This window comes from Nothoprocta perdicaria, unplaced genomic scaffold (assembly GCF_003342845.1).
Source record: "Nothoprocta perdicaria isolate Ctin4 unplaced genomic scaffold, notPer1 scaffold_21, whole genome shotgun sequence".
Classification (NCBI taxonomy): domain Eukaryota; kingdom Metazoa; phylum Chordata; class Aves; order Tinamiformes; family Tinamidae; genus Nothoprocta; species Nothoprocta perdicaria.
In genome coordinates this window covers 6196888-6211781 of record NW_020455316.1, presented here as the reverse complement: position 1 = coordinate 6211781, position 14894 = coordinate 6196888, and positions in this window count along the sequence as shown.

Sequence of the window (14894 nt, the reverse complement as noted above, 5' to 3'; positions counted from 1 at the left end):
ACACAGTACTCCAGGTGTGGCCTGGAGGGGAAGGATCCCCTCCCTTGACCTGCTGGCAACACTCCTCCTGATGCAGGCCAGGATCCCATTGGCCTTCTTGGCCACAAGGGGCACTGCTGGCTCATGGTTAACCTGTTGTCAACCAGGGCTCCCACATCCTTCTCTGCASAGCTGCCTTTCAGYAGGCCAACCCCTAATCTGTCCTGGTGCCTGGGGTTATTCATCCCCAGAGGTAGGACCCTTCACTTGTCCATGTTGAACTTCAGGARTTTCCTCTCTGTCTATGTTCCTCTGTCCTATGTTCAACCTGTCTATGCTCCTCTGAATGGCAGTACAGCCATCTGAACAGCACCAGGCCCAGTACTGACCCTGGGGGACACCACTAGCCACAGGCCTCCAACTACACTCAGCCTCATTTATCACCACCCTCTGAACTCTGACATCCAGATACTATTTCACTGTCCTCATCCTCACTGTCCASTCCTCCAATCCACACTTTCAGAKCTTCCCCATAAGGATGTTATGGGAGACTGTGTSRAAAGCCTTGCTAAGGTCAAGGCAGAAAACATCCACAGCTCTCATCTTTCATCCAGCCAGTCATCCCATCACAGAAGGCTATCAGGTTCGTTAAACATGAACRGTGAATGCATGTTGACTTGGTGAATCCAAGGGAATATCATTAGGAATATCATAAACTATGAAGTTTTAAATTATACTACAGACATCTTGGACTGTGGTCTAAAAAGCCAGACTCCCATGCTGGAGAGCTGTCTTATGCTGTATACAACTTTGAAATCTGCAAAAGATGCAAGAGAAAGTCATAAAAATAGAGCAACAGAATAATTCAAATGGAAAAACTCATCCGTTTGATTTATATCAAACACAGTAACTGACTGGAGAGCAGTTCTGTACAGAGTGTACAAATTGGACATTGCAGCATCAGCTGCTCCCATATGAAGATGAAAAGTCAGTCACTTCAGATTGATCAAGCAAATGGCTGCAATAGAAGTTTTCAGCTTGTTTTCAACTTCAGGTTTTTTTAAGAGCAAATACATCAGAAAAAAAAAAAAAAAAAGAAAGAAAGCTAAATTTTGACAGGATGTCTAAGAATGTAAGGTATAATTCTCAAGAAATTACAAGAAGATTTTGTCGAATAGTCAAATTGATTGACTTTTAATTAATGCTGAAGTGCTCAATAATGATGGATTTTGCAGTGTCTGATAACCTGCAATCAAGATTTGTACTGAAGTGTTCTGAGACTACTCAACGTTTTAAATTCCCACTGTATCTCCAGACCTAACTACTTGAGGGTCTGAGATATTCTGCTTGGCCAGAGTTCAGATTGCAACCAGAGTAGACTGATTTTTCAATATGAGCTTCTGCAAGTGAACAGATTCACCCAATCACTTCATACACATGAATTGAGAATGGGTGGAACTGATAAACTGATAAACTGATCCAGTTTGACAACCAGTACTGCACAAGGGAGTGTAATTTTGGTGCTTAGTGCAACTTAAAATATATTTTTGATTCATAATGAATTAAGTCAATATAGCATTTTACACATATATACACAAACAAACAGACAAAATCAAGAGCTTTTGAAGAATAGAATCATAGAATCATAGAATCATAGACTCATTATTATTGGAAAAGATCTTTGAGATCATCAAGTCCAACCATAAGCCCTTCAACACTATACCTGTTAAACCATGTCTCTAAGTGCCTCATCTATGTGTTTTTTGAACACTACCAGGAATGGTGACTCCACCACTTCACCGGGCAGTCTGTTTCAGTGCTTGACTACTCCTCCCAAGTAGAATGTTTTCTTAATATCTAACCTGAACATCCCTGATGCAACTTGAGGCCATTTCCTCTTGTCCTATTGTTAGGAAAAAAAAGTGTCAAGACAACCTAGGCATAGATGAATGAAGAATATTTTCAGATTTCTATTTCTTTGTTCTCATTTTTTAACTAAAAGAAGACTTTTATGAACAGCCTTTGGGGTATCACTGAATGCATCCATCTTTAATCAAGATACCAAAATCAACATTTCATTTACCAGCTGTCCTTTATCGGTGGGTTGGATTGGAAGCAAACAGCTCTGGCATCCTTTCATTCAGTTTCTTTTACTATCTTCACCAGACAGCTGGTTTAGCCACACCATGTTTGATGAAGGTCTGAAGCTCATTGTTTTTTCTGCTGGAAGTAAACTCCTAGAAGAGTCACGTTATTTTATTTGTTGCCTACACATACAATGAGAGTAAGAAAAAAATGGTAACTAGGCTTGGGTTCATCCCCTTCTGAAAACTCAGTGAATCACTTTATAAAATAAAACACAGACTTTTTTTTATGGTCAAGAAAAGTCTGCCAGAATTCTGCTTTAGAGGTACTTAATTTTTCTCCAGCTGAAGCTATTGGAGAGGCTACTCTGCAGACTAAGTTGAAGAGTTTGCAGCCTTTCTGGCAAAAAAAAAAAAAAAAAAAAAAAAAAAAAAAAAAAAAACTTTAAAACTTTTCTGGAAAAGAGCCATAATTCATGCCAGTTGTCTACAAAACTTGATGTCAATTAATTAGCAGTCTCATAAGACAAGTTGCCATGGAGATCAGGTGATTTAATGATTCTCAGAGAAGGACTCTATTACACAAAAATATGAATTCATAAATGCAGAAGTGAAAATGCAAGCAGAGTGACAGCATAGAGGAAAATGGGAAGAAAAACTCAGAGCACAATCTGTTTGTCTGATATTTTGGAGGAAAATGGGGAAAATACAGATGGACCTTTTTCACATCTGGAGAAATGTTGGTATAGTATGAACATGTTAATCTGACTACTTTTATAGTGGGGAAAATATAGTTTAAAAACCTTAAGGCCCTGGAAAATATAGTTTAAAAACCTGGAGATGGCAAAACCTGGATGACAATTGCTTTCTGCCACTGCAGCAGTCTTCCCTAAGTGATTGTCTCAGGTAAGGAGGAAAAGTCCAACCTTAACCCTGGAGTGCCTACTCAATGTTGACTTGTTGGTTGTTTTTCATATTAGGCAAATAACTAGGAAACTAACAGAAGAAAAACAGTCACCCTAATCTTTGTAAAATAAAATAACTGAAATTTTTAAAAGACCAAAGATAAATGGAGTCAATGCCACAATATTAATAACTAAAATATAGGAGACAAAATTCTACAAGTGCCCTTATAAACTGTGGATTAAAAAAGAAGAAATAGCAAATGCAATCATACTGGCAATTTTGAGGGGTACAACTTTGTAAAGTATTACATTACTACCCTAAATCTTTCTCACGTCACTCAACATGAGATGTAAGAAATTGTTGCTTCGTGATATCACCAGATCTATTCACAAGCTGCTTTCCCTTAATTTCTGGATTGCCCAGTTTATGAGACCCTCACATACCTTCACAGAAGCGTTGGCAATTAAATCTTATAGGTAGCACAATGGAATAAAGAAGGAGGGAAAGAGAACTTAAATCAGCTCCTAGGATGACAAGCCTATTATTCTGAGTTATAGATGGAAACAAAGCCAAAACATAATTTCTCTGTCTCTTCCTGAAGGGAAATAATTTATTGGATTTTGAATTTTTGACAGCAGGCAACAGTGAAGATGGTATGTCAAAGCTATGATTTTGTCGCTCCATACTCATTTGTCAAAGACATGGTCTTATTCTTACTACTTTTCACTTTTTGCTCCATTGCAGCTGAATTTCTCTTACCTATTTTCTTCCTTTTTTTTTTTTTTGTGCTTCTGTCTCCTGTTCTTCTCCATATCTCCTAAGCCTCCTACATTTTCCTTTTCCAAACCCAGCACCAAACTGAATTTCTTAACCTGTAATAGAACTGCGTAACTCTCTATCCTAGCAGTATAATCTGCTTTAAGATTTGTCTATAATAGTATGTGAGCAGGTGATGGAGCTTCTGGGAGCAGAGCTTCCTCAGTTCTTGGTTCTTTTGATGCTGCTGGAGGGGTTTTTTTTTGCATAGAAGCAATAGAATGCAAACCAAGCTAGCAAGCATTTTTCTCATAGAAGTTGGTTTTTAATTAATTCCTACTCCAAGCCTGAAAGTGACTCTGTGAGAGAAAAAAATGTCAGAAGCAAGGAAATGTAGGGCACTAAGATACAAAGCAATGTAGAAACCCACAATTTCAATCGCCTATTATTAATTGTTAGGATCTTCTTGTCAGAGCGTGAAGGCATGAAGAGTACCCAGATCTCTTGCTGGGAGTTAGAGGCTCAACTTGCTCAACTAAATAACAAGTAACTGAGATGAGGGAAGCCATTTGCTTCCGTGCACCTGYAATACAGCTGTGCCTTAACATATAAGGATGTACAAGTGGCTTGGCTCCATAGGGAGCCTTTTGAATTACTTCTCCCCAGCTATTTGCCACTTGGGAGTCTGCTATTTTAACTGACATCAGGCAGCAAAAATGTGGTCTAATCCTGGGCCTCAAATGAAAATGAGTTCTCCTGATACTTAAAGGAATGTCAAGGAAACATAAAAATTTAAATAGAGAGAAGAGGCTCTTTCACTTCTTATACCTTGTGTATATAATCCTGAGTACTTCTCTGCTGGTCTGCCTGAAAGGTGTGGGCCTTGTCAAAGGTATTTTGAGGGCAAATCTGACTGGACCAGTCTAATACTGGACAGCAATACAGGAATCTAGTTCATTCTAACAGTCTTCTTGTACTTGATTATGATTACCATGGAGAAAAGGATCTATTAGGTAAATTGTCAGGCAGATGGCTTTTAAAAATATTTATAGTAATTGTTTCATTTAGGATAAATAAGTCAACTTCCATACTCAAACCAACATAGCCATAGATTTAGTGTAGCCAAAATAAAATATTTTTTCTAACTTTCTAGTTGTATTTTCTAATGCCTACCGACAGCCTGAAATCCATTCTTCTCTGGAGACAGTGGGAGACCTTCAGCTGCATTAGGCATTAGTAGCTTTACAAAAAGTAATAGAGATTCATTCTTAGATAGCAGCAGTTGTGACACAGAGCCACTTTGATGGCTTCAGAATCAGAAATGGCTTGCCCTCCTTGTGTCTTGCACTGCATTTGTATTTTCAAGTGTAGGTTAGCCTGGGTAATAGTTCAGTACATTGGATAAAATACTTCAGTCTCTATTCAGTGAACCACGGTAGACCTGTGCAGTATCAGGAAAATGGTCTGTGACATGACTGTAAAAAATCCACCACACACATTCCGAAGAACTGTACAAACACACAAAGCATGAGAGAACATCTAAAGTTTAGTCTTGTATCATGAACAAACACTGACCAAAGACATTGCTATAATGGCACCTGATTTTTTTTTTTTCAGAAAAATACATTGATCCTTGAATAGAGAGACTGTGAAACATTACTTAAAAACAGTTTGCACAATACATCAAAGTGCCTAAATGCCCAGTGTCCAGACTGAGGAACTGGAATGCTGTAACTATAAAACTCACACTTAAATAATGTGCAGGGGCAGTAAAAACAAAGCAAAAAAAATACTGGAAGCATAAAAGGAAAACAAAAATGCTTGTGCGACTTCAGCAGCTGTGCTTGGGTGTTGCTGGAAGAAAAAAAATAAAAAGCTGCTTTTGTTAATCTACAAATAAAAAAGAATGCTCTTTGATTGTCCCTTTAGCAGGTTGCAAGAATTTTTTAATGAAAGTAGCTACATCAAGGATTAGTAGAATTCAGTTAACTCCAACAGGTGTACGTTAGAGATCTTTAAACCTCAGAACACAACATGGTCCTTCAGAGCAAATGGCAAATTAACTTCTAATGAATCTTGTCAGAAAATCCCAGCCAGCGGGAAAGCCCTAGAAATGCTACTCTTGTCAAGACTTTATCAGCAGTAAAATAAGGGCAGGTATAAATGCTGAGATTGATGGGGGTTAATGAAGGAGCCAAAGGCAATGTAGCAGATTGCCATTTTTGCTGGGAAGCCTCAGGGAATTCAGTGCAATTCCCCAGAAATCCTCTCTGGAAGTGTTGCAAGAGAAGCTGAGCTGGAACCAAGCGCTGTCATCCTCGGAAAAGGCTTGGAGATGGGAACAGTGACACCCCAGTGACACCCCACTAGTCTGCTCCTAGGAGAGAATCACCCTATAGTATCAATGGCTATGAACAAAGCAGGAGCTGGGTTCTGCATTTATTTTCAGGAAAAAAATACAATAAAATTAGAAAACAAGAAATACTGTTATCTTATAAAAATCAAGCCTTGTAACTATAATATTTGCTAAYTTAGAGGAAATAAAAGTAATGGGAAACCAATTAATCTACCAGATTTTAAATACTCTGGATATCATGTGATACAATGTTACTACTTCACATGGCTTTCATAGAATATTTGTAGTTGTTTCTTCTAAAATTTCAGCTATTGGATTTTTGCATCAAAAAAACCTTCTTTTTTGCAATCCACTTTTTATATTGTGCCAAAAACTTGGAAATGTCCATCAAATGGTCTGACCCTAGAAGAAAGGTACAATGAATCCAATAAATGTTTTGTTTTATTTTGTTATTGTTTGTTTTAAGAAATCCCAATTTTTAAGATATTCTCAGGTTTCTTAAAGAAACTGATTCATGATTTTAAGGTCTGGAGGCTAGAAATAATGAGTATGCTGACTTAGGGGATAAAGAAAGGACATATTTTTAATTACAGTTAAATATGCTAAATGCATATGAAAAAGTGCCAATTTCCATATCTCCTGGATTCACACAGAATATGCCATATTTCAGACTGAAAGCTTTTAGTCATATCTGATAACAAAGGGGTTATCAAAATGCTTTTATGTCTCTTCTGCAGTGATTTTGTTTTTCACAGTAACAAATACTGAAACATAAATTGTTGAGGTATCAAAATTGCAGTACTCTTAAAATATTGTATAGTAAATAATGGGAGGGTGGATATAGCTGTAGTTCACTGATGCTGCAGCTCATGGAGAAACTGAGGAAATAATCTGAGAAGAATAATCTTTACAGAGGCTATCAAAACTCTTATAGGAAAAGGAAAATACTAAAAGCTTCAGAGTACTGGATATTGAAATGACTTAGGGCATCTTATGAGACCATTCTCTAGTCATTGACCTTTGCTGGAAATCACAGAGTGGTGTTTTTCAAAAGACTCCTTCTGCTCATTGAAATCAGTAACAGAAGTCCATAAACTTTGGGGAGGATGAGCAGTCTGACTCTTATTTTAAGTAAATAAATTTTGATTAATCTTAAATTTAACAGCTAGATGGGCGGCAGGCTGTTTTCATGCAGAGCAGGTGACCCATTTCAATTCTATGTAGAAAAGTTGATGTGAAGCCAAAAATTTTTGAGCTAGACTGATGCCGAGTATGTCATACCTGTTAGCTCCTTGATTAAGAGTATGCAGAGCAGAAGAAAGAATAAAAAGATGACAAGCAGATTCTAATATAGAGATTAAAGGTTTCTATAGCTTTTTCATCCTTCTGCTATTGAGCCAGACTTAAACTATTTGAGAAAGATGATGAAGTGAGTTTTTATTCTGGGTAATGCACTGGTTAAATAAGGTTATAGAAATTCTTGAAGAATGCAAAGAGATTTTACTGTGTAAGGGGAGAAAATACATTCCTTCTGAAGCTGCTATTTGTTTAGTCTTTGCAAATCTGTGCAGCACTACCCTCTCTGGCTATGCCAAGAGATGGGGCCCAGAAAAACTTTGCAAGGAGGCCATGAAGCTTCATGAGTCAAACTAGAAAAGCAGCATAAGCAAGAAAAAAAAATGTGAGTGTTCTTGCGAGAAAAGACAGCTAATATGTCTTCATGGTACCGAAGCACCAAATAAGTTCAAGAAAGTGAAAGTGATATGGAAAGGGAAGGGAAGGGAAGGGAAGGGAAGGGAAGGGAAGGGAAGGGAAGGGAAGGGAANNAAGGGAAGGGAAGGGAAGGGAAGGGAAGGGAAGGGAAGGGAAGGGAAGGGAAGGGAAGGGAAGGGAAAGCCCTAAATCCATATGACCCTTCAAGAGAGGGAAACTTTAAGTTATATCATCAACATTAAGACTTTTCTGGTCTCAACAAAATCTTCATTGCTTCTACTGATGTTTACTGAATAAGGAACATTGTATTTTCTCTTGATAGGAATTGCTAACTTTTCTGCAAATTAAAATAGAAGACTGGGAAATGATGAAACTTTGCATTTAACATATTCTCTCAAAAAATGCATTCAAGACATGCACAAATCAGATGAGTTCATGCTGTCATTTTGAGCTGAATAGAGTTCCTGTCCATCTCACTGGAGTTTCTTTGAAAAATGCTTCATTATTAGCTTGCATCTTTGCTGGCAGCTCATTTTCAGAACCATATGACTGAGATGGCCTTAGGACACTGTATCTCTTCTGACACCTGGGCACTGCACCCACGTGGGCAGCTATGTGGCAGTCACAATGTGCTGTACTGATAGATCAGAGCTAAGTCTACACTGTGTTTTTGAAGAAATAAGGACAAGAGAGAATGCCAAAATGTCTTGAGGCATTGCAGCACCTAAACCAAAAGCAGATTAACGGCCTATTGCTTTAAAAAGTATCATTGCATTCTATTTATCCTAGTAAAAACATCAGAAAGTTCAGCAGTATAAATAGTGGAAATAAGCCTGGTGATAGAGAATCCCTGACTAAGAATACTGACAGGGCATTATGCAACTGAGATGATCTTTGAGAATCCTGGATTCTTTTGCACTAGTTGTGATTTAAATTTTTGTTAGTGTTCTCTGTGTGAAACAAAGGCTAAATTGGCTTCAGGCCCTGAGTGGTGCGTTGTGATGCTTTCCAATAGCAATAAGTTAATGTTCATTGATTTATATGGAGGTTTAAATCTGCTTCATTGAAGCTTTTGGGGGAGAATCTGGGGGTATTTCAGTTGGGCTTATTTCCACTAAATTATCTCTATTTCTTCTGAAATACAAATTTTCCCAATTTAAGCTAGCATTGTCCTAGTAGATGTGTCATAAAAGCTCAGCTGTGTTACTCCACCAAAGCTAGAATTACTCTAGGGATTGCATTGGCACAATTCCTTTTTTTATTAAACTCAAATGGAAAAGAAATAATTAGATCTGATAGCTATCACGTTAGAGAACATGCTGAGCATAAAGCAATTAAACAGTAATTGTGGTAAATCATGTTTTTCATTAAAATTGTAAAAAATCTGTTAAATGACTAGGTAAAATGTTTAGGGCCTTTGAAGTCCAATCAACTTCTGATTCTGCAGGCAGAGAAATGGAGATTTACAATCTGAGCATGTGTGTTTGGATACTGCACTGTCACATGCTATCAACAATAGATTGTTTCCATTCTTGTTCTTTTTTACTCTTTTCATTATTGATAGTGCTACAAAATGTGCAAAATGCTTTCCCAGCAAAAATGAAATGCAGCTGCAATGAGGAACTCTGCAATCTAAACTCTATAGATATATTTACAAACAAACTGAACAGCTCATTTATTGAGGGTTTTTTTTTTTTTTTTTTTTTTTTTTTTGGTGAAGTTTTTTACCCATATGGCTTTCAGAACTTTTTCCTAGATAAGAATCATTGCAAAGGGGGTTTCTAGGGAAATATGTTTGACTGTCCTGAGTGGGGGCAATATTACACTTTCAGTTATTCTGCATATGACCTGTGACTGTGCCCCACACCTACTCATTACTGCAGGAAGTTCCTGAATACTATGATTCGCTTTCATCTGTTTCAGAGCTCCAAAATGATGAACACACAGTACTTTCAGGTAGAGGGCAAGTAGTCCACATTCTCTTTTTTAACATACTGGGTGTACAAAAATAAGAAACAGATCTTTGTATTCACTGTCTTAATATTGTCTTTGAGGTGAGCATGTCTTTGAGAAGGATGAAGACATTCTGCAGAGTTACACAATTCAGATTTTTTTGTGCGTAAATAGTCAAAATAATCAGAATGTTTCCTTAGGGCAGCTCAGRTTACAGGGAAAATTCTGAGTAACTGAGTCCTCTACTGCTGGGTGACAATCTGGTCACTGGTAGACACCAGCCGTAATCTCCTCTGGTCCAGTCTGCCATGGAGACCTGTGAACTCATGGATCATGGAAAGGTTTTAGGCAAGTTTTAGACTTGGAAAACAAGCAGATATTGTTTCTGTCTCATGGAGAACCTTCCAGACTACTTGGGGATAAACATGTCTTTAAGGTAAACTGAGAGCAGCCAAAAATTGTTTTATCTACATGTCATGGACATCCATATTGACACTTACCTAGGGTTGTAAGAACTATTGAGCACACAGGTGCTACTTGAGTGGTCAAGTCTATCATACTAAAAGTTAGCTGACAGTTAAAGGAATGAAGAAATTTTCTCTTGTTCTTGGACTAGTTGAGGGACTGCATTTCTGCCTGAGATAGTGTTGTGGTCTGCTTTACTGAAAACATCCGTTCCTGTGTTTCCCCAGTATCTGGGGAGCCAACTGATTAATGGATCTCTGAACATGGGCACCCTCACAGCGCAGAGGCTTCTTATTCAGCCTTTGAGTCCCATACCTTCTCTTGTACATCAGTAAAGCTGTTTCATGTACTATGAACCAGACTGCCAGCTAGATATGTTTCACCCTGTGAAAAGGTAGAACTGAGTAAATGAGTTGTTACAGTATACAACATGTGGGTTACTTATTCTAAACTGTGTTCTCATAATTTGAATAGACAATGCTTGGGAATATGGGGGATCAACCCATTAAAGAGAAAGGAAAYGAACTTTTATTTCTAATTGTATTCTTGGGAGTTCTTGTGTAGGCCTAATCTTCTGCTAGAGCAGCTTCACTGCTAACCCATATACAGTGAGTTAGCATAAACCATTAATAAATCTTTCCCTCCAGAAAAAGAAACACTTTTTAAGAGAGTGCTAKTTTTTTAGCAAAGTTGTTGATTTCCTCCAAGCTTCTAAAAGCTATATTTAATATATTTGTGCCTGTTATTTTATATTAAAAATGGCATGCTATTCATGTTGTTAAACAAAAGCAAAGTATTAGATGACTATATTAACAATTCTTTTGGTAGTGTGGAAGTTTGAAGCACAAATAAAAATGTTGCATAGCAGAATTAGGCCACATTATGGTGGAGAAAGCTGAAAGACTACAACACAGTATGTCTGTATTTATAGTGACAGACTTTGCCCTTTGGGCTTGGCTGCTTTCTGCAGAAAGTTTAGGATAGCTTTTCTCCCAGTTTTTAATTCTTTTATGCTGTGATCAAACTTTCCAAACTACTAGCCCTCCAAATCTGAAAACCACTATAAATGAGAGACAGAGAAATCGCATGGTCATATCATTMTAGTTGCCTATTGCTATTTCTTGATTAATTAATACCTTTTATGATATATAGTGTTAAATAAAGAAATTAAATAAAGCTTATTAATTCAGTAACTGACTTTGTGATAACTTAGTCACAAATGTATTCCTTGTGAAGGAGCTCTAATTTAAATATGAATGGATATTATTTATATTGCAGTTTGCAAATATTGCATTACTGTCTAAAAATGATTTCTAATTCTCCCTTTTTTGCCCAAGCATATCTGAAAGCAGTAATAAAGCTTTTCAAAAGAGAAAATTGGAAGCACTGGGCAATGGAAAATTGGATTTTTTTTGATTTCTGGTATAGTAACTAGGTCTTATGCTTAGCCTGATGACTAATTCCATGGTTTTTTTAACACATTTTGGGGGCATTTGGTACTCAGGGAGTCAGCTACAGCTGAACAGAGAATTTTAAACATCTTTAAATGATTAGCTTAATCTTTTTTAATGGATTTAAATAAATACTAATGCAAAGTAAAAGAAACTCTGCATCTTTCTTTTACAGTCATTATGTGTTTAATAAAATTATGGTATATTGTTTTTCTTAATTTAAAGTTTCTTTTTTTTTTTTTTTTTAATATGACAATTCAGTGTCAAAATAACCCAATGGTTATGACTTTCAACAGTGCTTGCAGTTTTGTTCAAACCACCAAAAGGGTTATTTGGCACAGCAGAAAGAATGTCAATGTCAATGTTTTATGTCAGTGTCAAAACTGCTGACTTCAAAAGAATCAGGAATTTACTGAATGAATTGAGCTACCCATTTATTACATCGTTTGATGTACTCAGAGGAAATTGCCTTGTAATTTTGTATTTTTTCAAAAAGTGCCATTTCATTGAATGAAATTCCTGGAATGTGCCTATATTTTTACAGAGTAAAGATTTATTCATGAGAAATGCTACAGTGGATTTTCACCTGTTCTAAAGTAATTTTTATTAAATTGTATGTTATTAGTATGGTTATTTTGTGTTCCTAATTGTTATCTGTACTATATACATTCCGAAGTGCTAAGGCATGTTGCACAGGAAGTTTGCCTTTGCAATGACTCAATTTTCTGGATGAAAAGGTTCAGAGTCAGAAATGTGTCATGAATCTCAAATGGCCATACAAAGCAATAAGTACATTACATGGGGCCAGTGACTAAATCCAAAGCATTGTCAGCTCAAAACTACACACAAAAGACACTTGAACACATTTGAAAGTTCAAGGAAATTCATTCTGTACCTGGATATAAAAAAGATTTTATGCCATGATTATTGMTGAATGACATTCTCTATTCTAAGAATCCAGTCATGCAATGTAGTGATGAAATGGGGGATGTGGTTTGGTCGGAAAGTATTCCTATTAATTTTTCATCTCTGCTCTTCAAGCTGAGAAAGGATAACTGATTCAGGTGCTCTGATTTGCAAATATATCCTGCAGTGGGAGCAGAAATTTGGGGAAAACTTGACGATGTTTCCTGAAAAAAATCCTTCCTCTGTGTTAAAGAAAATGAGATTTCTCAAGGCCATTGAATTAAAAAGTTAAAATGTATATTGGACAAGGTACCTTAAGCTCTGAATGCCTTTGAATATTTGAAACCCACAATAGAGAAAAGCATTCTTCTTTTTTTAGTATGCTTCATTTTATTTTTTTATTTATTTTTTTTTCCTGGAAGAGGCGTCAATCTGCTCCTCTTGTATTTCCTTAAAGATCCAGAACTTTTCTGAGGACATTTGATAAAAGCATCACTGTTCCATTTTAAAACAAAAGTTTTGAGCACCTTGCAAAAGCTTCAACTTCTAGAGCCCGTATGCACTTTTTCCCAGCGCACTAGGGAATCCACACTGTTTTAGAAACATGGGTTTCTTTCCTCAGTTGCTCTCATATAAAATTTTTGTGACCTTGTGAAATGCTTGAGTCTATGAGTTTTAGAGATCTCTTTGATTAGGTTGGAAGTGGCCTTAACTCCCTCAAAACGGGAACTTCAGTGAGCATTTCAAATGGCAATCCATCTTTATGAATGGCTTAGAATGATTACTGAAGAGGAAATATCAAAGCTTACTATGTTCTCATGAGGACATGTTTCCTTAACCTACAGAAATCAGAGGCTCCGTGTAAACTTTCATGGGTAAACTTACACATGAATATTTCAGTGGTGGTGAGAGAATAAAATGTTCCCAAAGCTCCAAAATGATTATTCATTTAGCAGTAAGTTAATTCTTAAGACAAGAGTGTTGTGGATGTGCGTGTGTCTAGAGCAGCTGGTGCTTACGGTATTTACAGATGAACTTTATGATAAAATGTTCTGTCAAAAGCAATCTGATATATGTGTGTATATGTATATATAGGTTCATTCATGTGTCATGTTTCAAGACAGTCTCTCTGGGAGCCCTATTCACACATCAGACAACTTAAAGTTGTCATTGAATAAACACTTCATGGTGAAAATTTAAAATGGAGCCTAGGGAGGAGCCCTTGATTATTTAAGGCTTGGAACCTAAACAAGTCTCATTAAATCAGAAGCTTTAATAAAATTGCACAGGCCAAATATATAAAAAGCAGAGTGCTTGGCTCTCCAAGCCAAGAACAAGGTGTTTTAAATATTTTCCAGTCCTACTRCTCTTAAGTCAGACAGCTGCAAAGTCTTTCCCTCCAGACCTGCAGRGCAGACTTAGACCATGTCCTAATGAGCCCGTAGTTGTGAACAACCTTTTAGCAGCCTGGTTAGTGCACAGGGCCACAACAGTGTCAGCAGGCAAGGCTGAGTGTCAGTTCAACCCTCTGAGTGTGGCACTGTTTCCCCTTCCCTTGCTCCTGAGGAACATTTTTAAAGACCTATTTCTATCCCCACAGTTGTACCAGCTGTACAAGAATTATTGTCTGGTTTCACCTCTACTGAACTGGCTGACCAAATCACCATTAATCAGTTTCCCAAAATGAACTGTCAGCCATTCATTGCCTGTGCAGCTGGTTGTCCTGTGAATGAATGGTTAGACCTAGATGGATCTGAACAGATGGGAAATATCTATTCTGTAAGATGCAATCAAGCCATGGTCACTATATTTCAATCTCCCCTATAACCTTAACACTCTCTTCATATGTCTGCACAGTATTTTATTTCGCAAGAAAACCTCAGGTATACAGTCATACTCTTTGCTTCAGCCAACCTTCACATACCATGAGCCCCAGGAAACAAATGGATTACTAAGAAGAGACAGTAAGAAGCATAAATTCAGAGGGAAAGACAAGACATTGTTTAAAACTTTCCCAAAATCCTCCATCAAATCTTCTAGGACTGATGGATTAATTCCTCCTCGTTTCTACTCACATTTGYAGATTTCGCAGAATCACAGAACGGTTGAGGTTGGAAGGGACCTCTAGAGCTCATCCAGTCCAACCCCCTGCTCCAGCAGGGACACCCAGAGCACGGGGCACAGGGCGGCATCCAGGTGGGTTGGGAAGATCTCCAGAGAAGGAGACTCCACAACCTCCCTGGGCAGCCTGTTCCAGAGCTCTGTCACCCTCACAGGAATGAAGTTCCTCCTCACATGSAGATGGAACTTCCTGAGTTTCAATTT